We start from the raw sequence: 25,230 nt of genomic DNA, 5'->3' as shown, positions 1-25,230 counted from the left end.
TAGTAGTGGGTTTCAGCTTGAAACAAAAGAAATTGTCCCAGAGGTGTTAACTATTCAAAAGAGAGAGAGGCTGCCTTCCCTGGGAGTGCAGTCACTGGTGGTCTGGATAATTAAATGCTAGGAATGTTACAGTTTATAGGGCTCATGAACTTTTTGGACTAGGTAAATGTGAAGGCTTCTTCCACCACTGAGATTCTATGATTTTCTCCAGGCTTCTCCCCCTTTCTGAATTCTATCTATCCTCCCAGGTCCAGCTCAAATTCCACTTCCATTAAATTCCCATAAATTTTTTGACAGTGACATCTTCCCAAGCTTATCTCCATATTTACTGTCTGCACCATTGATCAAAACATAGAATATTTGAGCTGGAAGGGACCTTAGAGATGCTAGTTGTAGCCTGGCTACAGATCTATTAAGGAGCCCCAGCCCCCAGCAATTTTTTGCAGCAGGTTCTTCTAAAAACCTGTGAACTTAAAACAACTTAACTTTTCATTCTTCGGTGCTCTGTTCCTCTCATTACCCCACATCACCTCCTAAAATGCAGGATTTGGAGTAAGAAATGATCTACTTTCGGAAACTGCAGCCATTATGCTAAAGGCAACTTACTTAACTTTTGGACTTCTATGTAAACTTGGATAATTCTTATACTTAAAAAGATCATCAATGGACAGAATGTGGTAATAAAAAATAGCTAGTATTTACATTAAGGTTTGCAAGCATTTACAAATATTACTTCATTTCACAACCTGGGGACATAGATACTATTTTCCCTATATACAGATGAGGAAACTGAGGCAGGCAGCACTTAACTAGGTTAAGGCATATCTTACTAAGTAATTTTTTTTTGTTTTTGCAAGGCAATGAGGTTAAGTGACTTGTCCAAGGTCACATACCTAGGTTATTAAGTGTCTGGGCTGAATTTGGACTCAGATCCTCTTGACTCCAGGGCCAGTGCTCTATCCATTGCACCACCTAGCTGCCCCCTAAGTAATTAAAAAAAAATTTTTTTTAAGCCAGGCCTTCCTAATTCCTGATCCACCACTCTCTATCCACTGAGCACTTAGCTGCCAAGAATATATATAATACAATTTGTAAATCTTAAAGTCTTATGTAAATGTGAGTCATTAAAATTTCTTGTATTGTTTGGTATTTCATACTTTAGTTCCTTGAGGAAGAGACCATTTTCTACTTCTGTGGAAACATGGAAGCTAACAATACTAGGTCCTCAAAGCCCAAAATACTTGTTGAATTAAAAACTGAATTGAATAATGTGGTAAGCCCACCACTAGACAATTTTTCTACATCTTTTCTCCCAACATCCTTATAAAAGTGCTGAAGGTCTGGCCAATAGGTATTGATTTGATGTAAGATTTCACCATTAATAATTTAAAATCAATCACTTCTTAATGAGAATGAGAGGGCTGTTCTGAGGATCTGTCTCTTATGAGTAGATTATTCTTGAGGAAGCCCTTTCTACCTCACACTTCTAAAGTGTGTTTTCTCCTTCTAGGACTAGAGGATAATCTATCATTATCTGCAGGAAATCTGTTTTTAAGGAGCAACTTTTGAGTCCCCGAATTCCTTCCAGAGATTGGAGGTATGTGTCCTAGAATTGATCTTGTGGAGTTATAAGAAGAAAGGGCTGTAAAATACTCATTAATCCACCTTCCAGAAAGCTGCCTCAGCCAGCAAATTCAAGGAATATTAGCCCCCTTGTTTTAAAATGACTGGGGAGGTTGGTGGGGAGAGAAGCCAGAAGTCCTTTCAGGTCCATTCTACTACCTCCTCCCAAGAAGTTCAAGCATCAGAAGCAGCAATGCCTCTTATAACTGCTGGGAGTCAGCAAGGAGTTTTAACCTTCACTATACTTATCTGTTTCTGAAAGACACATCATCACTTCCCTGTCTTGGGAGACCTCTCCCACAGACAGGGTTAATTCACCAGACACTTGCCTGGACTAACTCATTAGTGGCTGGCCAGTGCTTTGAAAAGAGTCTTAAAGGTGGCATAATTTTTTAAACTGTTAAATATTCTAAATACATCTTTGTCCCATAGGCATGTTTTTCAGTTTGATAAAAGAAAAACAAAACCTCCAGCTTTATTCTTTAGGAAGAGAGGTTTCTAAGACTTCCTTGTCTATCTCCACCCCTCACTAGAGCCCAACCCTATTTTCCTCCTCCTTCACATTTACAAAACCCCATTAACTTTTCTTTCTATAGGATGCACAAAGCTTAACATCTCCCCAGGACTCTTTTTTCCCTCCCCAGGACTGGCAAAGCTTTCTTTTTCCCTTCCGTCTCCATTGTGTTTCTGGTGGTCAGAAGGTCCTGTGTTCCCCAAATTCAAGTCACCCCATTTCTACCTAAGTCTCCTTACATAAAAAATAGGTCTCCCTCTCCCCCACACTCCTCAGCTTCAGTTAAGTTTTGTTCCCTTTTTCTGCTCTGATGTTTAAAAAAAGAAGAAAAGAAAGAGGAAAAAAAAGGCGTGACTTGATTTTCAAACGAAACTCCCACAGCAAACAAAACCCTTTTAAAGAAAAGAGAAAGGAGGAAGAAGGAAGAAAAGAGGGAAGAAAAAAAGGGGGGGAACCCCCTCCAGGCTTTCAATTAGAGTAGGAGAGTTGAACCGAAAGAAAGAAAGAAAAAGAAAGAAAAATCCTCTCTCTGGTGGAAAGAGAAAAGAAAACTTAGGCTGATCAGGGAGGGGGGGGAGTATTAAGGGAGGGGGGAAAGGAAGTGAGAAAACAAAAGAGAGATAAAAGAGCTGCTTTTCTCTGTCTCTCTTCCTCTCAGAGCTGGGTTAGGAGGAGCTGTTTTGCATCCCTTCACGTCAGCCCTGCCTCATTCCCTTCTTCCTGAGAGAGAAAGAGGGGAGAGAGGGAGGGAGGGAGAGAGAGAGAGAGAGAGAGAGAGAGAGAGAGAGAGAGAGAGGCAGAGAGAGGCAGAGAGAAACAGAGGGAGGGAGGGAAGGGGAGAGGGAGGGAGGGAGGGAGAGAGAGAAAGAGAAAGAGAGAGGGAGGGAGGGAGCGGGGCGGGCGTGCTCGGAGGAGAGCCGGCGGTACCAGCACCCACATCAGGCGGTGGACAGCCAGAAGCGAGCCCTCTTCCTGCCGCCCCCCTCCCCCGGGTCTGGCTGAGGCCCCCCCCGCCCAGGTCCCCGGAGAAGCCGCTCCAGAAGCCCAAGGGTGAGTCTCCAGCCAGAGCCCGTGGCTCTCTCCCCCACTCCCCCCTCCTCCCTCCTCCCGAGCGAAGACAGACCGCGAGAGCCCGGGGAGGGGGCCGGCCCGGAGAGGAGGGGGGAGGGGGACGGCGGGGAGAGGAGGGGGAGGGGGAAGCCCGGAGCCGGTCCGCGCGGCCCGCCCCCCCCCGGGGGCTCCCCGGGGACCGGCCCCGCCACAGGCCCGGCTGCGGGGCGGCCAACATGTCGTCTTTGCCTTTCACTTCCACATTCCCTCATGCCGGGGGGGAGAGGGAGAGAGAGAGAGAGAGAGAGAGAGAGAGAGAGAGAGAGAGAGAGAGAGAGAGAGAGAGACAGAAGAGACAGAGAGAGAGAGACAGAAGAGACAGAGGCAGAGACAGAGACAGAGAGAGAGAGAGAGAGAGAGAGAGAGATTAAGAGGGAGAGAGAGAAAAAGACAGAAAAAGAGAGAGGGAGAGGGAGAGAGAGAGATGGCGTCTGGGGGGAGGAGAGCGGAGAGGGGGAAGGGAAGGAAGGAGGGGGTGAAGAAAGAGGAGAGAGGGAGGGAGGAGAGAGAGAAGAAAGCAGAGAGGAGGAGGAGGAGGAGGAGGGGAGGCGAGGCGAGGCGCCGAGGCCGGGCTGCTGCGGCAGCTGTCGGCTTCCCCCGCACGTGGGTGTCCCCGGCAGCCCCGCACGCTCCCCTCTGATCATCAGTCTGGGACTGGAAGTTTCTCCCCCCAGCACTGATGGTTGGTCACAAACTTTCTGCGTGTGTGTGTGTGTGTGTGTGCGCGCGTGTGTGTGTCTGTCGGTGTGTCCCCGCCGCCGGCAGCCCCGGGAGCCGGACCTTGGCCAGGGCCGGCTGGAGCCGGGGCGAGGGGGCCGCGGGGAGGGCCCCGGCACGGGCCGGGGGAGCCCGCCAGACCGCGAGTTTGCGGGCTCGGCCGCTGCCGAGATGCACAGGGTCAGTTACCTGTTGAAAGGGCTCGCCCGGCGGCAGCCGCGGGGCCGGGGGAGTCCGGCGGCCGCCCTCCGCCGGCCCGGCCCCGGCTCCCGTCGCCACGGCCTCCGCGCCCCCTTTTCTCCCCTGTCCTCTCCCCCCACTTCCTTCTATACATTCTCTGCCCTCTTTTCTCTCCCCCTCTTCTTTCTTTCCCTCCCCCTCTTTCTTCCCTTTCTCATCTTCCCCTCCCCCTCTTTCTTCCCTTTCTCATCTTCCCCTCCCCCTCTTTCTTCCTTTTCTCATCTTCCTTCTTCCCTTCCCCCACTTCCTTCTCCTTCCTCTTCCTTCTCTTCCACCCTCTGTAACTTCTTCATCCTCATTCTTCCCTCTTCCTCTTTCTCCCCTCTCCTTCTAGCCTTCTCCCTCTTTCTTTTTACTCTCCCCTCTTTCAGGCTTCCTCCTTTCTCCAATCCCTCCTTCCTTTGTCACTCTTCCCTCCCATTTCTCTTCTCCTTCTCTCCCTTTCTCCCCTCCTTAATTTTTCCTTCTGCTGACATCTCATTCCTCCTCTTGTACCTCCTCTCCTCTTTCTTCCCAGTCCCCAGTTCTCCCCTCCCTTCCCTCTTTTCCTTCAGCTCTTTTCTTCTACACTGCACCTCCCCCCCACATTTTCCTCTGCTTCCCATTTCCACCCCCACCCCTCATTTCTCTCCGCTTTCTCTTTGAGACAGTTGGGTTATATGTAAAAAGGGGTTGCAGAAGTAAGTCTGGGTGCCTGTAGGATGGGTGGGGAAAGTGGCAGGTCCTTTAAACTCCTGACTTGTTAACAAGTTTGTGTGGGCTTTTTTTTTTTTCAATATGCCTTTTAAGATGACTTTTATGGTTGTTGCAACTGCATCCCTGTAGTCAGAGAGTAGTTTGGAAAGATTTAAGAGACAGAGGAGAGGCTTCCGCGGGTTGAAGCTAACCCAGAAAAGTAATTAATTTAAATACATCTGTTAAGTATTGAAATTGCTCAGTGGGGTAGTTTTAAAGAGATGGGGAACGCCTGAAGTTGGGGGGGTCATTTAAAATGCTGTCTAAATGGCTCCTGGTCAAACAGGAATAGCTTTTGAGTAATGAGAAAATTAATGAAAACGTATCACTGAGAGAGGACTTGAAGAGGCTGCTCAGATCTTATCCTTGAGACTGTGGGAACTGGCACTGTGTGGGCTGAATGGCTCCAGTTTAGGGAAACAACATAAACAGTCTCTGGCCAAGCCCTGGGGAGCCTGGACTGAAGTCCTAGGATCTCACACAGGTACAGTGGAGAAAGACTTTGTGCCCTTGGGAGTCATACATCTGGCCTTGAAGTTGCTCACTCTTTCTTGTGCTGATTTTATACAGGTGTAGTTTAAAAAAAGTCAAAGGTCATTTCTTCAAAGGAGAAAGACTGTTGAACTCATCTCTACAGGGACTACCATATTTTTCTGAAGCTCAGGGCTTTAGGGTCAGGTAGAAGAAAAAATATTCTTAAGAATGAACAAGAATAATTTATACAGCTAATTCTAACGATCAAAGCAAGTGAATTGTTTCTATTCCCATCCGGTCTCTATTTCTTTATCACTGAAAAGAAGCGTCATTACTTTTAAGGATTTGCCTCTTAGCTTATGATCTGGCCCTTTGCCTCAGTACCTTATTCCTGTTACTGATCAGACCAGCCGATGCTAACCGAGTTCCTAAAGAACTTCCCAACCTCAAGTAGAATGTATAGTGTGAAATTCCAAGGTGAAGAAATGGGAGAGTCAGCAGTGGGAGCCACTGGCAGTTGATCTCTTTATGGAAAAGAAGGGTCAAGTAGACATTTTAGGGTTAGTTATTCTTTGACTCATATTCCATGCCAATGGTTCTGTTGCTTGGGAGCACAGTTTAAAATTAATAAATCTGACTAAGACTCTAGAAAACTCTAGACCCTCTGAAATATTTTACTTCCTTTCTTCTCCTATATAGATTCCTTGAGTATCTCCTTCAACTTTGATGTTACCTTCTCATTCTCTTTTTGCCATTACAGGATCATTACATGTTTGTGTTATTTCCATTCTGGGTGCATTTTCTACTGGGGAGACTTATTTTTAAGCATATTGTCTAGAGAATAGAGGTAACCAAGATCTTGAAATGGTTTTAAAGTGTGGAGGAAGGGAAAGAGAGAGGGTAATAGGACCACCAGAGATTTTGTAGAACTTCTATTTTGGGTTTGCTTTGGGGCTTAGAGATATTTCTAGTACTCTTGCCTGGGAAGCTTAAGTTTAAAATCATACAGGATATTTCAGTGGCTCCATTTTAGTGAGTATAAAAAGAAAGTGGTGGTAAGGAAGCAGGGGGATGCTAAGTAATGCACATTGGCCTATCACACCTGGAGTCCCAGTCTTATTCAACTTCCACATTTATCCCCATGATAAGTCTGGCACCACTGTTTTCATGCCCACATGTGGCCAATGACTTAACCAATGGAAGTCTGGTTTTTAGGGCTATTTTATCAACCAATATCCTGTGTAGTCAGCCTAATCAGCTATTCACTGGCTCCAATGCTGATTTCAAACTGTCCATAAATTTCAGATTGCCTATTTTAAAATATTTTTTAATGAAGTAATTCTTTTTTTTCCCAAGGCAATGGGGTTATAAGTGGCTTGCCCAAGGCCACACAGCTAGGTAATCATTAAGTGTCTGAGGTTGGATTTGAACTCAGGTACTCCTGACTCCAGGGCAGGTGCTCTATCCACTGCGTAACCTAGCCACCCCAATGAAGTAATTCTTAATATTTATATAGTGCTTTAAGGTTTACAGAGCATTCTATAAACATCTCTCTTGATCCTGTGATACATAGGTGCTTTTGTGGTCCCTATTTTATAGATAACTTATGTCGCTGATAAATTCAGCTTTGGATTCTGGAAAGAAGTGAGTCCTGGGAATAAGGCCAGAGAGCTTCCCCCAATCCCCCTTCCCAGGTATTGAACTTTGTTCATAGAATCTTGCAAGTATAGATGGGTTCTTGGGCCTCCTCCCATAAGAAAACTTTGAGGACAGAGGACAATTAATAGAATGCAGTAGGGGCTAGGAAGAAAATTTTACATTAAGATTCATAGAGTACTAATCAGTAGTTCTACACTCTTAAATTAAGTTCTAGTCTGGACAGAAGTGCTTACCCTATCTTCACCTTGAGGTAGAGTCCAATAGGGCAGAATAACCCAGGGGACATTTTTGTGAAATGGTAATATGAGTTTGAATTAGATTCAGAACTGGTTAAGAAGTTAGTGAATATGAGAGCAATTTTCTCTTCATCTATCTACAAATTATTTGGAACTTGGAATTTGGGGATTTATAAAGTTGAGAAATTCCAGGGAAGATACCCATGTGTATTATTAGTTCTTTTACCTAGAAGTTCCTTGGAATAATGAAGCCACAGATTCTGTGCCTCTCTATGATGAAGACTGACCCCCCCCCACTACCATAGGAAAATGTGGTCATAGTTAAAGTGGAAAATGATAATTATTGTGACTACCTCCTCTACCATGGCTCCCATGATAATGTAGGGTGGCTATATACAGATGAGGAATTGGAATTACCCCTTCTATTAGACTTAAAATATTTTTAATGAAGTAATTCTTCTGCTGTGAGGGAAGGAGCTATACTTTTTTCATCCTTGTTTTCCCTATGGTGCCTTGTATGGAATAGGTGCCTGTAAATATTTATTAGATGGAATGCCTAAGTCAAGGATAGTGGAAATGATAGGATACATTGTCTAAGTTACTTCTGTTTTATTGAAAGGTAGAGGTGGCATGGAATGAAAGCCTTCTCTCAAAAAAACATAGTTTCTTATTAATAAAACATAAAAGGTCCCACTAATAAAATATAAAAGGTCCCATTTACCAATTTTTAAAAATGGGGACATCTTGTTGAATTATATTCAGAATTCGTGGGAATGTTAAAAGTATCATTATAGGAAACAAAGATGCAGATTTTACTGTTGTTCTCCTTCTACTCCCCCCAAAAGAATCTTTTATCAGATGTTCATTATCTAAACTCTGTTCATCATCCTTCAGGTACCTTCTTTTGAAGTCCAATTCACAATGATCTTTCTGAATTCTTAGCATTTAATTTTATATGTCATTCATTGGACAATTCAATCAGATATTCCCTTCTGACAATCCTAGTGCTTTTGTCTTATATTGCTAATGAACATTTGATCTGGGTCTTAATTTTCTTAAGTATCATGTGCTGCCTTCCCAACTGGATTATGAGGCCAAAAACTTTATGTTACGCTTCATCATAGATATATATTTTTTCATACATCAAGAATTGTGTCCTGCACATAGTTGGAACTAAATATATATTTTTGGATTATTCATCTTGATTTTGAGTTCCTAATGACTTGGAAATCTAAATCATTACAGGAGTTGGCAAGAACAATCAATTCAGATAGATATGCATAATTGTTTTGTATCCAAAGACTTAACACAGGACCTAGCTAGCACATAAAAATGTTTTGGGTAGATTTGGGTAGCTGAGAGTAAAAGAAAGTACAAAAGATCTTTTGACTTTGGCGGGAAATGATACTTTTTGCCCCTTAAAAAACATAACTATTGGAGGATGAAATAATTTGTTATTTCCTAGCCTAACAATAATCTACCAATCCTTGTGATTCTGTAAGTAAGCTCTAGGGAGTTGCTTGAGGCACATAAAGAAGTGACAGTTTCAGAGGCAGGTTTTTTAACTCAGCTCTTCTGGACTGAAGTCCTAGGATCTCACATAGGTACAGTGGAGAAAGACTTTGTGCCCTTATTCACCAAGTTAAGCTCTTTCCACAAAGGAACAAAATTACAAAGCTAATCAGTGAGGGACAATACTCAACTAAGTTCTTATCCGTGCATTTACTAGTGTGGTAGGGAAGTCTTAGAATGTGGATCTCTGGTGCTGGTTATCCCTATCAAACAAACAAGTCACAATCCAAAAGGTAGTATGGAAATTTTTGCAAGTTGGAATGGGTTTTTTTTCCATTAAAAATATTATAGAATGTGTTTATATTCCTGGGCAACACACACAAATTTATATAACTCATTTCAGTACTTAATGGAGTCATGATTTAGTCAAAAAATGAAGAATGTAACCCGTCTTAATTTAGTAGTCTTCTTGAATTGCTGTAGTAGACAGTCTTGTTATGAGTTATCTTGGCAGAAGGAAGTTATCATCTGGTAATAATATAGTGCCTACTCTGTGTTAGACCCATTTCTAAGTACTCTATAGATATTATTTCATTTGAACCTTATAAGAACCCTGCAAAGTAGGTATTATTATTTTTATCATTTTACATTTGAGGAAACTGAGATAAGTAGAGGTAAAGTGTGTGTGTGTGTGGGGGGCGTTGTATGGCTGAATTGAACTCAGATCTTCCTGAATCCAGGCCCATTGCTTTCTCCACAAACTTCTAATGAACCTCCGAACTTAGCTCAGCTTCTTTTCAGATACAGCATTTGCCCTTAAGTCTGAAATCAAAAGTCTTTTTTCATTTGGAAGGATCTATCAGAGATTGTATTTCTCTTTAAAAGTCCAAGGTTGTTTCCATAGCTTTTAATAGGATCTTCCTAGAGTTAGTCAACTCAGTCACTCAGCTTGTATTTATTAAGCACCTACTGTCTACTCATAGTGTACTAAGTATGTCAAAAAACAGTTTTTGCTTTCAAGAATATCCTGTCTAATGGAAGAGACATGCAAATACTTATTCATAAATGATTTATACAGAACATTTTGGAGATAATATTAGAGAGAAGGCCCTGAGATTAAAGAGGGTTGGTCAAGGCTCTCATAAGGAGTGAGTCTTTAGCTGAGACTTGAAAAAAGCTAAGAGGTAGAAATGAGGAGGAAGAGAGTGAGCCTACAGGCTTGCATCCCAGCCACTAGAAAAACGACCATCAAAAATACACAGGCATTCAAGTGTCTAGTTCCAAAAACAGACAGGAGGCCAGTGTCATTGGTTTCAGAGTGAATTGAGGGGATTAAGGTGGAAAAAGACTGGAAAGGTTGCCAGGGGCCAAGTTATGAAGAATTATGAAAGTCAACAGGATTTTATATTTGATGCCCAAGGTTATAGGGAGCCCCTGGAGTTTGTTGAACAGATGAGGTGATAGGGTTAGACCTATGTTTTGACAGCTAAGTGGAAAATTATAGAAAACAATACTGTAGAACTAATAGCACCTAACATTTCCATACTACCTTTTGGATTGTGACTTGTTTGTTTGATAGGGATAACCAGCACCAGAGATCCACATTCTAAGACTTCCCTACCACACTAGTAAATGCACGGATAAGAACTTAGTTGAGTATTGTCCCTCACTGATTAGCTTTGTAATTTTGTTCCTTTGTGGAAAGAGCTTAACTTGGTGAATTTGATAAATATGGATTTTATTTTTTATTTCAATATTCTTTAAAATTTGAGTTCTAAATTCTCTCTATCTCTACCCCCCCCCCCCCACTAAAAATGGATTTTGGATCAAATACTGGTATTTAAGGAAAAATAGCTTTAGTTAGAGGAGGAAGTAGATGGAGACTTATTCTTCAAAGATGCAGAAGGGCTTTAGATGTCAATGGCACTGATGCTAGATTTTGCCTAATAAACTTCAGCTTTGATGACTTTTCCTTGGTATAGGTATAACTTAAGCCTTACATTCAGCAACCTTTTTTGATTCACAAATGGAGTAAGGAGAGGGAAATTTTTTTCTCATGCAACTGAATGATAGTTGGAAGAAAGTTGGGAGAGGGGTATATGAAAGAAGATTATAGAGGACCTGGGTGTGTATGTGAGAGAGAGTTTACTTGTAGTATCATTTTTATTATTCAATCATGCCCAATTCCATTGTGAGGTTTTCTTGACAAAGATACTGAAGTGGTGTGCCATTTCCTTCTCCAACGCAGTTTTTACAGACAAAGAAACTGAGGCAAACTGGATGAAGTGACCAGCCCAGGTCACACAGCTAGTAAGTTTCTGAGACTGGATTTGAACTCAGGAAGACAAGAGTCTTTCTGATTCCAAGCCCAATGATCTATCCACTATGCCACCTGGTTGCTCCATACATTTTTTTATAAGGTGTCATAACATTGATATGAGATAGAATAAAAGGGTGAGACTATTTCTGTGTAGTTATAAAATAAATAGAAAGTAAAGAAGGGAAGTGGCATGTCAGTTCTCTTTCACCAGCTATTTGGTGATGTTGACCCAGTACATTTTGGAGAAGGTAAAATGGAGTGGTGGGGGCACATTGAGGCACTTTACAACCAGTCTTGCATGTATGTATACAATAATTACAAGTTATAAATATCTTCATTGAACTATTTGTGATGACTGGGTTGAGAAGAAAGATCTTATCTCTCTTATAGGTTATAAGCTCGGTGAAGACAGGGATCTAGTCTTATCTAAACTTTGTGTCTCCTGGTGTTCTGTTTGTATACAGTATACAGTTTGTATACAGTAATCATTTGACAAATTGTTACATTGTGGATGTTCCTCTATCATTTGGGGGGAAGATGGAGTATAGGAATATGAAGAGGATATGGAGAAATACTGTGGTTGGGTAGACAATGCATTATTATAAGAGTAGGGGTAGAGGAAACAAAAATAGCTAACCCCATGTAGAGGATGTTGTCTACTCAAATAGGTCATTTTTGTAAATCTTGGATTTATTTTTCTCTTTTACTGTGTTTTTTGTCTTTCTGAAAGAAAATTAGCCTCATTTGGTAATCTAGATAGTATTGCTGCCTGAATCTACATTCTGCAAAAACAATAAATACAAAGTTTAAAAAATTTTCATCATCTTCTAGATGTTTCTCCATGTTTTTACATGCTCTGTTGTGCTCATGTGTCAAAACATATGCGGTAGGTAACATCAGCCACTGATCCCGGACCCCTGCCATACTCAGACACAATGAGGAGGATTAAGGATGGGATTTCAATCTTACCTTTGAAGTTTTCAGCTTTTATCAGTCTATGTCAGAAACTTAACATTATTTAGAAGGAACTAATGCTATTGTCTGTGAACTCGTCTCAGCTTCATACCTGCCACTGACAAGCTCCATGAGAGAGCTTCATGGTGCCCATGAACTGATGCCTGACTTTTTTATGGAAGGGTTTTCATGACTGAAATTTCTTTGTATTTTTGAGGTCTACAAGTTTTCTCCTACAGCCTAGAAAGAACATGCCTACCCCTCCTCCCAGTATGAATCTAGGGGCTCTTCTTGGAGGGATCTCATTTTAATTAAGAGTGTGAAAGTTTGTCCTCTGAACTCTTCTCCCCTTTTTAAAAGAAATTGTCTGACAGAACTAGCTGTACTCTTTTTCTCTTTTTTTGTTAATTTGATTTTTCAATTAACACAAATTCTCTCCCCTTCACTTACCTCCCCCATTGGAAAAAAGAAAAACAAAATCCTTACAACAAAATACACAGTCAGGCAAAACAAATTCCCACATTGGCCCTGTCCTAAAAAATATATGTTTTATTCTGTACCCTGAGTCCATCACCTCTGTCCAGAGGTAGTTTTCAACATGATATCTTTTTCCTCTCTTTGTTATATAAAGAAATACTCTGTTTAGAGGAGGAAACTGGAGGTGCTGGCTATACACAATACCTGCCTATAATTTATAGGATGTAAAACTTTGGATCTTGTAAAATATACCCAGGTATAATATTATGGTTTCTTCCCTGGGGAAGAATTTAATGTCTTTAAGAGATATATAAAGTCATTCAGAACCACCTGCTCTCTCATGCAGTGTCATATTTATTTCTTGAGTTGCAGTCATCATTTAAGTGAAGAGGAAAAAGGGAGTATTTTAGCCCTGGGTTCCACTTACTCTAGAAATGAATGTTCTGACTGGTGAGGAAATCTGCAGATCTGTGGGGGTATACTATTTATGTCCACACTATACTCAGAGGAGTGCTTGGCCTCTTTGTTAAAAAATATTTCCTCTCCACCCTCTTCCACTTTTTTTGGGTAGATTTATGGAAGTGATTTGAAGTTTCTTGAAGTAATTGGTTAATTCGTTAATTTTGAAATGTGTTAGGTCTTAAAAACTTTGCCTTTGTTGAACATGAAGAAAATCAGGAAAAAATGTATATCTCCTTCTTTTCCTTCTGTCTCTTTTTCTATTGGCTTGAATAATGAGGGTCCTGCCCAGTGACATTTTTCTTTCAGTGGCATACAGAGTATCTCTACCCAAAGTTTTATTTTTTTAAAATTGCATGATTTAAGTACTCTTAATGCCCTCCCCTAGTGTTCCATTCCATTATCTTATTGTGTTCTATCTCATTATCCTGAAAAAACTTTTGTATAATAACAGCCCAGTTCTTTTGCTTCAGTTAAAGAGTTTGTCAGCATTTCTCTTAGAAACCTCTATTTTCAAGTCTTTTCACCTTGGTCGTTAAAAAAAAAATCTTTCCAGACAGCCACTTAGATTACCAGATCTCAGGCCATGAGCTCAACTTTTTCCCCCCTTCTCTTCTTAATCCACTTCTTTCTTTTCTTTCTTTCTCTCTTTTTTTTCCCTTCTAAAGCAACACTGTTGTTCCATTCTAACATGACTATAAAGTTGCATTTTTGTTCCTAAGCACTCCAACACTTCTTGGCTCCCTACCTACACAAATGACAGTTTGCTTTAGCCACTGGTTGACAAGCATGCACTGGAAAGATGTGTGTTACTTGGAGTTTTTGTGTTGTTGTTTTTTCAGTGGAAATTTCCTGAGGATTTGGCTCTCTGCGGGTGGGCTGCCTCCCTCCTTCCATGCCTATCCCTCCTCCACTCTCTTAGGTCACTGGCCCTCACCCTTCTCACTGGCCATAGCCTTCCCCTTCAATACCTAGCTGCTTGCACTAGGAACTCTTTTTTTTTTAAGTCCCTTTTTATAGTCTTTTGATTCCTTTTGGCTGAAAATTAACTCTTAGTCTTTAAAAATGTCCATGGGTGTTTTTAGGGTATATCTTTTTGATTGTGTCTTTTCTAAGAATAAATCTCTAGGGGGCAGGGCAAAGAGCCCCGAGCTCAGGCTTGTGGGCTAAGCCCGACTCCCCAGGACTTTATTATCTACAGAACAATCTCCAGATGGTTCACCAAGGATTCCTCCAGGTTTTGTTTAGTTTTGTTTTGTTTTAGTGGGTTGGCAGTGTGGGATAATAGCCAGTTTTTCCATAATTCCCTTTGCTCTAATTATGTCTCAGATCAGAAGGGCTGAATCAAAATGCTTTTCCTTCCTTACCTGTTCAAACTTTAGAACAGTGTTGCTCTGGTAGCAACTCTCTTTTCTCCACACTCACCTGTGGAAGCCCACAGCTACTGCCCAGATTTGGCCCTCAGCTAGAACAGTGGAGAGAGAATGACTACAGAACATTATAGAAAACTTCAAGGACCAATGTTCTTTGGAGTGAACACTTATGAAGCCCTTATCCTTCCCAGGAGACCATTAGAAATGCTTTGCCTTTATCCATTAGGGGCCGGCCAGTGGTGGGGCCTGGATCACTTTGTGCTTAGGGAGAGGGATTTAAACAATTCCTACTGTCCACCCTTAAAAGTTTTCTAGGCTATAACCTCTTTCCCCTCCCCCCAACCTATATAGCAGGGAAACCCTCTGCTCAGAATGGGTCACTTTGCCATACATCCCTTGCATCCTGTATTTCTAGGCAAGCTAAGTCAGAGGAGGGGAGGAAGGAGTGATAGAATTACCAAAGGAATAACACTTGCTTGTTCTAAATTTATCTTTCCTGTTCTTAGTTCTCTCCCTTTTCCTCCCTCTTCCTTTCTCTCCCTCCCTTCCGTTCACTCTTCCTCTTTTTTATCTCTCTTCATAAGAGAATGGCCTTTCTCACTTGGCTGTTAGAAAAGGTTTTGGAGAGCCTCTTCCCCTTTTCTGATTCCACTACAACTTAGTTTTAACTCTCTCAGTTGAGGATATGGGTATTTCCCTCTTTTCATAAACCAAGCTCAGTTCTTTCTCATTTGGTGGTGAGAAAGGGGAAAAGCAGGAATCCATCTTCCTTGTTTGTCTTTCTTTCCACCTTCCCTGAATTTCCATTCAGGTTGTTTTTCTCCTATCTCCTCACTCTATCTCTCTTACTTGAGAGCCAGGGAGTTTGGTGATTCTTTCCTTCCCTCTGGAGGTGGTGAGGTGACCTCTTCTTGGGGGGTGCATTTCCATGTGAATAGTCTCCCCTCCAAAGACTCAGTATGCCAGCTGCTATATGGATAGTGGGTTGTTTTTTTTTTAAACCCTTGAGATTAGAAACGTTTCATTTTATAGGAACCTAACTGACTAACAACACTGGAAATAAAAGGAGCAGGTTGGAGGAGGGAGGTTGGATGTTTTCCCTTGGGGTGGTCTTTGTTTAAAATTTAATATGCTCTTCTTTTCTCTCAAAGAGCTAAAGATGGATTCTAGCTCCTTTGTCATTTAGACACTTTATCTGTCTGGTGGTTGAGCTCTGTTATCTTCTCATCTCTCCCTGTCTTCTCCCTAATGCATTGTTCTACCATGAACCCTCCCCCAAACATTTTCCCTCAATATTTGTGACAACCAGTTCCTGAACACCTGCATCTTAAACTATGCAGCTTGATGGTTCACACCTTACTCACTTAACACCCTACTGTAGGTTGTGTCTCATGGTGGTATAGGCCATAGCTAGTTTCTGGGTCAGAGTTTTGATGTCTTAAAAAGTTTGAAGGAAGAATCAGGATTGTGATGTTGGGGAGATGTTTTCAGTTTCTAAAACTATTTGCTCCGGTGGAAATTGCCACTTCTGACATATTGAATGAAGTCTTGAACTTATGGAAATTTCTCATCAAAGAGGAACTTTCACAGCCATGTCTTGGGTTTATGACACAAGGATCTGGCTCAGATGGAATAATAATGCCCATTCTCCTCCTACTTTGTGGGCAGGAACAAATTGAAAGACTTGCTTATGCCCAAAATTTCTGACCCTGACAAGTCACATCTCTCCTTTGAGACATGGGCAAAGCCTGTTGCCTCACCATACAGTAAGTTTCTTACTAGGGATATATATTGACTCTCAATTTTAAATCATGAAATTCTTAATCTCAGTACCAACCTTATGCCATACTGTATTTGCTGTTAAATCTGTATGATCATATGATTTAGAGCATAGAATTCAAACCCTTTATTTTACAGATGAGGAGACTTCCAAGAGACACTTGTAGACATGAGGGCTGAAGGAAACTTTAGAGTAGCAGATGTCAACTTCTTGGTTGATTTCCTTCTCATTTTACCTAACTCTTCTGATTGGAACCAGCTGTTTGCAGAGAGAATTTACAACTGCATTTTCCTATGGTTGATTTTATTTCTTAATAATCTGAGTCACAGCCCTCAAATAATTATTTCCATGGTGTCACTTGTTCTAGATATGCATTTGATTTCTCCATTTAATTAACATATATGTTCATTATATATATAAATAATGTAATGCAACATATCTTGAGATGTTGCATTATACCAAGCTCTAGTAGTGACTCTCCCTCTTAGCAAATAAAAATGCCTTTATAAAATCAAACAGGCCAAGCATTAAAAGTAACAGATTTCTTTGAATTATAAATAAAAATAAGAGTTAAAGATATTCTCTGTTTATCAGTAAGGATGGACCAAATCATTTATTGGATAACCCTTTACAAATGCTTTTTTTTAAATAGAGGCTGATAGAGTAGAGTAGATAAGAGTGTTGGGCCTGGATAAAAAAGACCTGAGTTCAAATTTGGCCTCAGACTTGACCCTGGGCAAGTCTCTTAACGTCTGCCTCAGTTTTTTCAACTATGAAGTTGGGAAAAGAGCAGTTACATCTCAGGATTATTGTAAGAATCAAATAAGATACTATTTGTAAAATGTTTATCATGCTGCCTAGTACATGGTAGGCTCTATATAAATTCCTGTTCCCTTCCCTTCAGTTCTATTACCCTCCAAATGATCAATCTAATGGCTGAATTCTCTTGAATTCTTTATCATTTCAGAGTTTCAATTGGGTACTTACATATTGATTGCTTAGAAAGGAAGGAAGGAAGGAATGCCTACCTTACAGGAGGCAGCTGATTTGAAAGTAAAAATAATTGAATTTAGCCACAGAATTCATCAAGAGTCTTCGGTAGTTTTCTCACTCATTGCACTTGTCCTGTGTTCTCTCCAAAGCAGGAGAGGTAAACTTAAGCAGAAAATAAGCAAACATTGCTCTTGTTTTCTCAGTATTGTTAGGCAGCAAATCATCCTTGGAAGAGTTTTGGACCTGGAGTTCAAATTCAAGCCCTGCTACTTAGAACCCTCAGGTCAGAAATCTGGGCATTCACTTCCTCTTCCTCATTCTCAGTTCCTTCTCCTGCAAACTGAGGAAACTGGACCAGTCACCTAGTTCTCAAGAGCCAGTCACAAGCTTGTGGAGCCTGCTGTGTTCTCAGCCTCCTCAGCAACTCATACCCACTTCACTCCCATGTGGTTCGTCAGAGTGGCTCCATCCTTCTTATATTGAGAAGGCACAGTCTGTTTTATAAATTTGAAAATTAGTTTTCCCACCAGCCAGACAAGTTCTTTACCCTCATATGATGAGCATCTGACTTGGAGTTATTTCCTCTGACTCTGTGAAGTCATTTTTGTGTGTGGTCTGGGGCTCTTTAATGGATCAGAAGAGATTTTTGATGGTCCATATTCTTCCCCTTCTTCCTTCTGTATTTGCATGTATGTCCTTCCTCTCTGATATTCAGAGATGAGCACCCTCAAAAGGTTCTGGATCAGTGGGAATTGGTAGCTGATACCAAATAAGGGAAAGGACTCAAGGTAATCTTGCCTTTTCAGAAACTTGTCTCTAATGGTGATCAAATTCAAATGTAAAAAATTATCTAGTTGTAGTCGCACAGCTTGTAGATGTGTGTAAAGTATATGGAAATCATATGCAAATAGACCGGTGAGCCTCCCAAATACCATATTTCACATACCTTCCCTGAAATTATTCCTGAGAAAAATTTAGAAGAGATTTCTGAGCTAGAAATTTTGACTTGAATCTTGAAAATATTCCAAGGTGAAACTATGACAAATAAAATATTTATACATTTTGGTCATGGTAGGTGATCTCAGACACTGGAACTATTGACTGGCATTTGAAGGAGCTAGTAGCATTCTACTGTACCACCTTCTTTTCTCTTCCCCTTTATCTAACTTATATATTTCTTTCTCTTCTCTGCATATGACTTCCTGGTATCTGTTGATTAACTCTGCTGTTCTCACTTAAGGTGAAGGAGACTGTTAGCCCCTTTGCCACATCATCTCTGGAAGATTTCTTAAATGGTCAATTAATTGTCATAGATGCTGGTAAGGTGGTCCCTTAAACAAACAAATGGCCACTTACATTGGCGGGTATATCCCTCAGCATTTCATGCCACGGGGAAAAAGCTGTTAGCATATTGAAAAAAGAATTTAATAAAAACTTTCAGGGTTTTCAATGTAGAAGGTGTGGGACTTCGCTTAGAGCACTGGCAATAGCAGGCTGCAGGTTAAAAGTAAAATTACTTGTAGATATTAGGAGATGCATTAGGTTCATAGGTTTATAAAATATATAAAAAAGAAACACATTCTTGAATTGGGTAGTTACAGTAGTATAATTCAAAACCAGAGTATTCTTTAATTGACCATTTCTTTTTTTTTAATTGACCATTTCTAATACAACTGTTTGCCCTTCAATGGAAAATTAATCTGCCTTCTTTTATTAGCAGAAATAATAGTTTTATGGTTTGTTTGGTTTTTTTTTTGCAAGACAATGGGGTTAAGTGATTTGCCCAGGGTCACACAGCTAGGCAATTCTTGAGTGTTGGAGTTAGGATTTGAACTCAGATCCTCTGACTCCAGGGCTGAGGCCACCTAGCTGTCCCAGAAAGCATGTTTTTTTTTAAAGAGTATGATCTATTAGTGAGATGAGGAAAAACTGCTTTAGGAAGTTAGCTGCAAAACCTTTTTTCAGGATTTTTTTAAGTAAAGGACCTTTCTTATTGCTGTACATGATCCCCAAGGAGGATCTATTAAAACAGAATGATAGAGGTGGGTTTTCATTTTTAAATAAAAGTTTCTTTTTGTATTAGTTTCTTCAAGTTCTGATGCTGCCATTGGTCTGATTCTGTTAGCTTCTTCTCTCTATTTTCATATCCTTCCTAGTAGGCTTCATTGGCAAGTTTCCCCTAGCAAGTGGAATGTTGCAAGAGAACTTAGATGTATTTAGAATGATTCCACAGGACATCCTTAACTGCTTCAGGTTAGCCAAATGGACAAGCTAAAAAATACCTGAACAGTCCTATGTGAAAAGTGACTTGCAGACATTTCCATGAATCTCCATCAAAGTTTATTTCCAATAGAAAAGCTCTTAGTATAGGAATGAGTGGGAAGACTGTCAAAATAAGAGAAATTTTTAAGTTCTCTGACCTATTTGTATATAGACCCTCAACCACCTTGGTTGTGATCTGAGCAGCATAAACAGATTTCTACCCAAATGAGAACTTGTTTGGTGCTTTTCTTTATTTTAATTATGAAAGTTAAGTTCTCAAGGACTAAATATTTCATTAGCACAAATGTATTTAAGTCAGAGTTGACATTTTTTAGCCATAGTGGAAAGAGCTTCCTGGGTTTGAGCTGACCGGAGATATCTTTTCTCTTCTTGGCCACTAATAGCTGAGTGACCTTAGGCAAGTCACTAGACCCTTGCAGAGTCCAGCTCAATATCCTCATCATTAAAATGATAGGATTGCATAGTATCCAAAGTCTTTTTTAGCCCTTAGATGATATAAGTATTTATTCTAGAAGTGCTTGTTTAAATAGTGTAGGCATTTGGATTGGTTGTGAATGACTCTGAATGAGTCCTCACATTTGAATCCATCTGACTCTTCCCAGATAAAAATATCAAATGGCATAGAGGCACATTTCTAGATATTAAAACAGACCAACATTTTAACCTGAGAGAAAATCAAATCGGTTTTATGGTATAATGCCAAAAAAAGTTTACTGAGATTTCCACTTCCAAACAAACTGGTGGTTTTAACTTTATAGAGAGAGCTCATTTTAGGAGTTTATTTGATGGTGGTTTTGTTTTCTTGGTCTTAAAAAGAACTGTGCCCATTAATTATGAGTAAAAGAAGTAGAAAAAATTCATATGCTTCTAATATCTGTTTTAGAGTTTCTGGTTAGGGGAAATTTACCTGTGGGAAGAACTAACTAGAAAAAGAATGACATTTAAGCTGTTTATATAGTTTGATCTTTTCATTTCTTGGATCTCTGATCAAATACTCCAGGGGTGGCTAGGTGGCAGTGGATAAAGCACCGGCCCTGGAGTCAGGAGTACCTGGGTTCAAATCCGGTCTCAGACACTTAATATATTACCTAGCTGTGTGGCCTTGGGCAAGCCACTTAACCACGTTTGCCTTACAAAAAAAAAAAACCCCTAAAAAAAGTGAATACTCCCTATGTTGATACCTATAAACCCATCCATCTACAGATTTTCATTCTTTGTTTTTTGCCTTTGTCCTTCTATAAATCACCCATATGGGAGACTCCAACATGCTAGGGACCTTCCTTTGTTGTTTTTTAATGTGGCTATTTTAATATCAGATATTTTAATATGGAGACCAATGTAGTAATATCCTCATTCCTCTAATGTTCTTTACATGTGCTACCAGGCTGACCCATCTCCTTCTCTAATTATATGTATCCTTATGGCACAGTGGATAGAGCACTGGCCCTGAAGTCGTCCTCTGACACAACACTTACTTAGCTTTGTGACTTTGGGCAAGTCACTTAATTATATTGCCTTACAAAAATTAAAAAAAAATAAGACAATTTGGGTGGTCTCATTATAAAATATATAAAAAAATCATCAGCAATTGCTCTGAAATTTATAATTTTTAGGGAGTTCCCTAGGTGAAGGGTATTGAGAGTTTAGATTTGAATGTTTTGTGCACAGTCATATAGTTCTTTTCAGAGGTAGAATTAGAACTCACGGCTAGCCTGACTCTGAGGTTAGCTCCCTTTCTGCCACTTCACATGCTACTTCTTGGGGTATCCACATTAATAAGATCAGCTCATTTGAGATTGGTCATTAAAAGAGGTAACTGCTGTGCTGAAGTTCATCAAATGATTAAATTGAAACACTTAGGTAGCCTGGAGATCACACTGGAAGTGAATAGAGTCATTTTTTTTCAGAGTTTAACAAGAATATAGTTAATCTGATTAATGGTAAGAGCTCAAATTTGCTTTTTTTTTTCAAATTTGCTTTCAATTTGAAGAACTCAAACAGTATTAATAAGTACTAGATGAGGGAAAAATATACACTAAGTCCAGACAAATTCTTCATTTTAGAGATCTGCTCTGTGGGGCATGGCAAACATATGTTTAACCAAATGTGAACTGAATGGATATGAAAGGAAGATACAAATAAATTTTTTTTCTTTTTTTGTCTCTTTTGAAGGGACAGATAAAAAATTAAATGCAAAATTACATTTTAGAAATAGTAGAAAATTTAAAAAATCAAGGCTCTCTTAGCTATTTAGAATAATTAATATTTCAAGTGGCTAGAAATAGAAAATTCTTCATTAAGGGTTCCTTAATTTATACACTACCATTTGAAGACTACAGTTCTCATAATAACCTTGTAGTTTCTTGGTCTGAAGTTTGTTAAGTTGGCAAAAGTTGTAAAGATTCATGTGGTTAAAAAATATAACAACATAAAATGGACAGCAGAAGTAGTTGTGGGAAAGGAAGAAAGAAACTAACCCATCAATCAATGAGTGAAAACCCTAGTCAGGGAAAATTAGAGCTGAAAGGAGACTCCAGAGGTCATTTAGTTCATTCCCTTGCAACTAAGCAAACCTCAACTTTAATTACAGTGACCATATTTCTCAGCCAAAAATAGGGACACATGGTCTGATAAAAGGATATTCTTTTTACAAAGCCTTATTAAGAGCACTTAAAAAAAAAAAAGTACTGGCCTGGATTTCCCATCACATATGGTTGCCTTAGCTTTAATCCATTTCATATACAGGGAAAAATGATATTACTGTAGTCAAATAAGTATAAATCTAGTTTTTTTCTAATCTTTTTTCCTCACTGTCCTTTAGTTACAATGATCATATCTTCCTAACCAAAAATTGACCCAGGGCCAATTATCTTTCCTTCATTGCCCCATTTGCATGGGCTTTTATTTTAGGTCATCCAGCTTGCTCTTTGCAAACTTTACAGCTAAAAAAAAAAAAAAAATTGAACAATTGTCTTCACAGCTGTGCAGCAAACAGTACATACATACTTTGCATATCGGAAGTGGATGAGAAGAAAGAGAGGAAAGGAACACAGAAGGGTATATACTTTTGGCTAATATGTGCATGTTTCATGAGTAATATTTATGTTTCTTCAGCCAGTGACTCAGTGGAGTTCGTGCAAAGTGTTTGCAGTCAGAATGTCCTAAACACAGTTCTATCTGGGTGATCTTGAGTGAGTCCCTTTACCTCACTGGACTTTAGCTTCCTCTTGTAAAATAATTGAAGAGATTGAGTTAGATGACCGGTGATTTCCCTACTGATTCAAAATATAGGATTCTGTGAGCTTTGAAATTTCTTGAACTTTTGTGATTATGCATGTCTTTATTGTAGTGCTTAATGTATTGATTCATTTGATTATTAACAAAATATAGGAATTTCTAGGACGTTTCAGTAGTTTCTGACAATAGTGACTATGTTTTAAAGTCAGAAATATAGTTTTCCTTCTGTATTATAGTTCACATAAGAGAAGGTTGTGGTTTAGGTGCTTGATATTATGGTGGTAAGTTTACCTAGAGTATTTGCCTCTACAGTATCCTGAGCCCTGAATTGTGTAGGTACAATTGTAAAGCCATTGCTACACATGGAGGATATATTGGAAAGGGAACTTTCAAGAAATAGCCATAAAGTTCCCTACATTTTTAACAAGAATTTCTGCTGTTAACTTAAGTCATCTGCACCCAGCCAAAAGAGAAACTTATTGGATCTTCATCTAAAAACACTGGATAATTAGCAAAATAATGAAACAAAGGAAAGCAGAAAAGTGTAAAGATAAAACTGAAAAAAAAGGAAATAACAAAATGGAAAATGAGAAAAAAGTCCTAGTGATAAAATGAGAATTGGGTTTTTGGGGAAATAAGTCATTGCCAAACTTTAACGAACAAAAAAGAACAAACAAATAAGCAATATATTGAAGAGATGACTATATATACACAAAAGGAACTAAGAAAATTAAATGAGATATTGAAGTTAGCTGAATTTTGATAAATCAAAGCACTTAAGAATAATAGACAAATACTCACAAAAATATAAAATATCCAAACAGGAGATGATTAACTTAAAATAGACTAATTTTGGGAAAAAATTAGGCAAGATATTAAAAAAAGGAACAAGATCTCTTCAGATTTATAAGAGAATTTTTTAAACTTTTAAAGATCAAATAATTCTTTATTAATGTAGAAAAATAGGATATATACTATCCAGTTCCATTTATGAAGCAAATATTGTATTTAAGTTTTAAAACCTGGTCAAGAAAGCACCAAAAAAGAAAGTTATAGATGGATGTTATTGACAGATACAAAAATAGTTAATAAAATGTTAACAAATAGAATACAAGATGAATTTTAAAATTATTTGTGATCATAGTTTATATGACTAATATTTGAAAAACAACATAAAATAGTATAGCAATGAGAAAAATATTAAAATTATAGGATGATTTAAACATGTACAGAAAAGATGATTAGTAAAACATAGTACTATTCGTGATTTAAAAAACACTCAAAAATAGCAATAGAAAATTTTTTCTTAATATTACAAAGAATATTTGCTTGACATCAAGAGCTGACATTATTGACTTGTGCAGCTTGATTTGGTAAGAATAGAACTCTTAACTCATTCAAGTTTACCACCAAAAAAAAAAAATCAAGAGACCTGGAAATATGGAACTTCTGAGACTTTGAAGAGAGATAAAAAACATTTTTTTCTTGTGAAAAGAAACTTTCAGGAAAGGTTGTAGTCTATAACTTATAAATGTCTGATGTACTGTTTCCAAAAAATTAAGCTCAGCTTTTTTTTTTTTTTTAAAGTTTTTTTGCAAGGCAAATGGGGTTAAGTGGCTTGCCCAAGGCCACACAGCTAGTTAATTATTAAGTGTCTGAGACCGTATTTGAACCCAGGTACTCCTGACTCCAGGGCGGTGCTTTATCCACTGTGCCACCTAGCCGCCCCAACTGACTATAAATATAAGGGGAAATATTGATAGCCTTTCTACTAAAAATAAATATAAGATAAAAAATGTCTACTCCCGCCATTTATTTGATATTGGAATATCAAAGGGATAAATTTTGATAATAACTAGGTTAATACAATTCTATTTCCAACTATATCTAGGAAATCCTGGAGACTTAAAACAATGAGACAAATGAATTTAACAAGGTTATATTTTTAAGTAAAAGATACCAAAATCATCCTCATTTTATACTTGACAATATGTAGGATAAGAATTATTTTTTGAGAATACTTATTGGAGTAATAAAATATTAAACATTTGGGTACTAATTTACTAGGAAACATAAGAGTTTTAAGATAGTTATAAAGTTACCATGACAAAAAAACTGAATTAACAGAATGATATTCCTTGTAGAGAGATAAATATACTAAACAAGTTAAAGATCTAATTTTATATAATAACAGTTGATTATTACAAAAGATAAGTAGTAGATATGAGTAGATAGAGGTCATGTCTTGAAAGTCCTGAGTGATCATGAATCAATCTATTAATCTCTAATAGCCTAGTTTTAATTGCAGTTTTCTAGAATCAGAAATTCTACAACAGCTGTAGATCTGTTAAAAGGAGTTTCCTTGGGGCTGCTAGGTGGTGTAGTGGATAAGACACCGGCCCTGGATTCAAGAGTACCTGGGCTCAAATCCGGTGTCAGACACTTAATAATTACCTAGCTGTGGGCCTTGGGCAAGCCACTTAACCCCATTTGCCTTGCAAAAAAAAACAAACCTGAAAAAATAAGGAGTTTCC

At 39.0% G+C, this 25,230-nt stretch overlaps 1 protein-coding gene across 8 annotated transcripts in view; it reads left to right on the top strand.

Annotated features, from left to right (window-relative positions):
* The window catches only part of ZNF710 (zinc finger protein 710), a 126,827-nt gene that overhangs the window by 36,858 nt on the left and 64,739 nt on the right, over positions 1-25,230 (top strand). For 3 of the 8 annotated variants that reach the window (XM_074234080.1, XM_074234078.1, XM_074234074.1), the window contains exon 2: positions 1,511-1,597. The exons of 1 other annotated variant lie outside the window; for it this stretch is intronic. The gene's annotated coding sequence lies outside the window, so the exon portion shown is untranslated. Of the gene's footprint in view, positions 1-1,510; positions 1,598-3,057; positions 3,188-4,079; positions 4,145-4,317 lie in introns of those variants that run through there. 4 more of the 8 variants (XM_074234082.1, XM_074234075.1, XM_074234079.1 and 1 more) reach the window with 3 other exon arrangements.

Source organism: Macrotis lagotis, chromosome 4 (assembly GCF_037893015.1).
Source record: "Macrotis lagotis isolate mMagLag1 chromosome 4, bilby.v1.9.chrom.fasta, whole genome shotgun sequence".
Lineage (NCBI taxonomy): Eukaryota > Metazoa > Chordata > Mammalia > Peramelemorphia > Peramelidae > Macrotis > Macrotis lagotis.
This window is presented reverse-complemented; position numbering and strand designations above follow the sequence as displayed.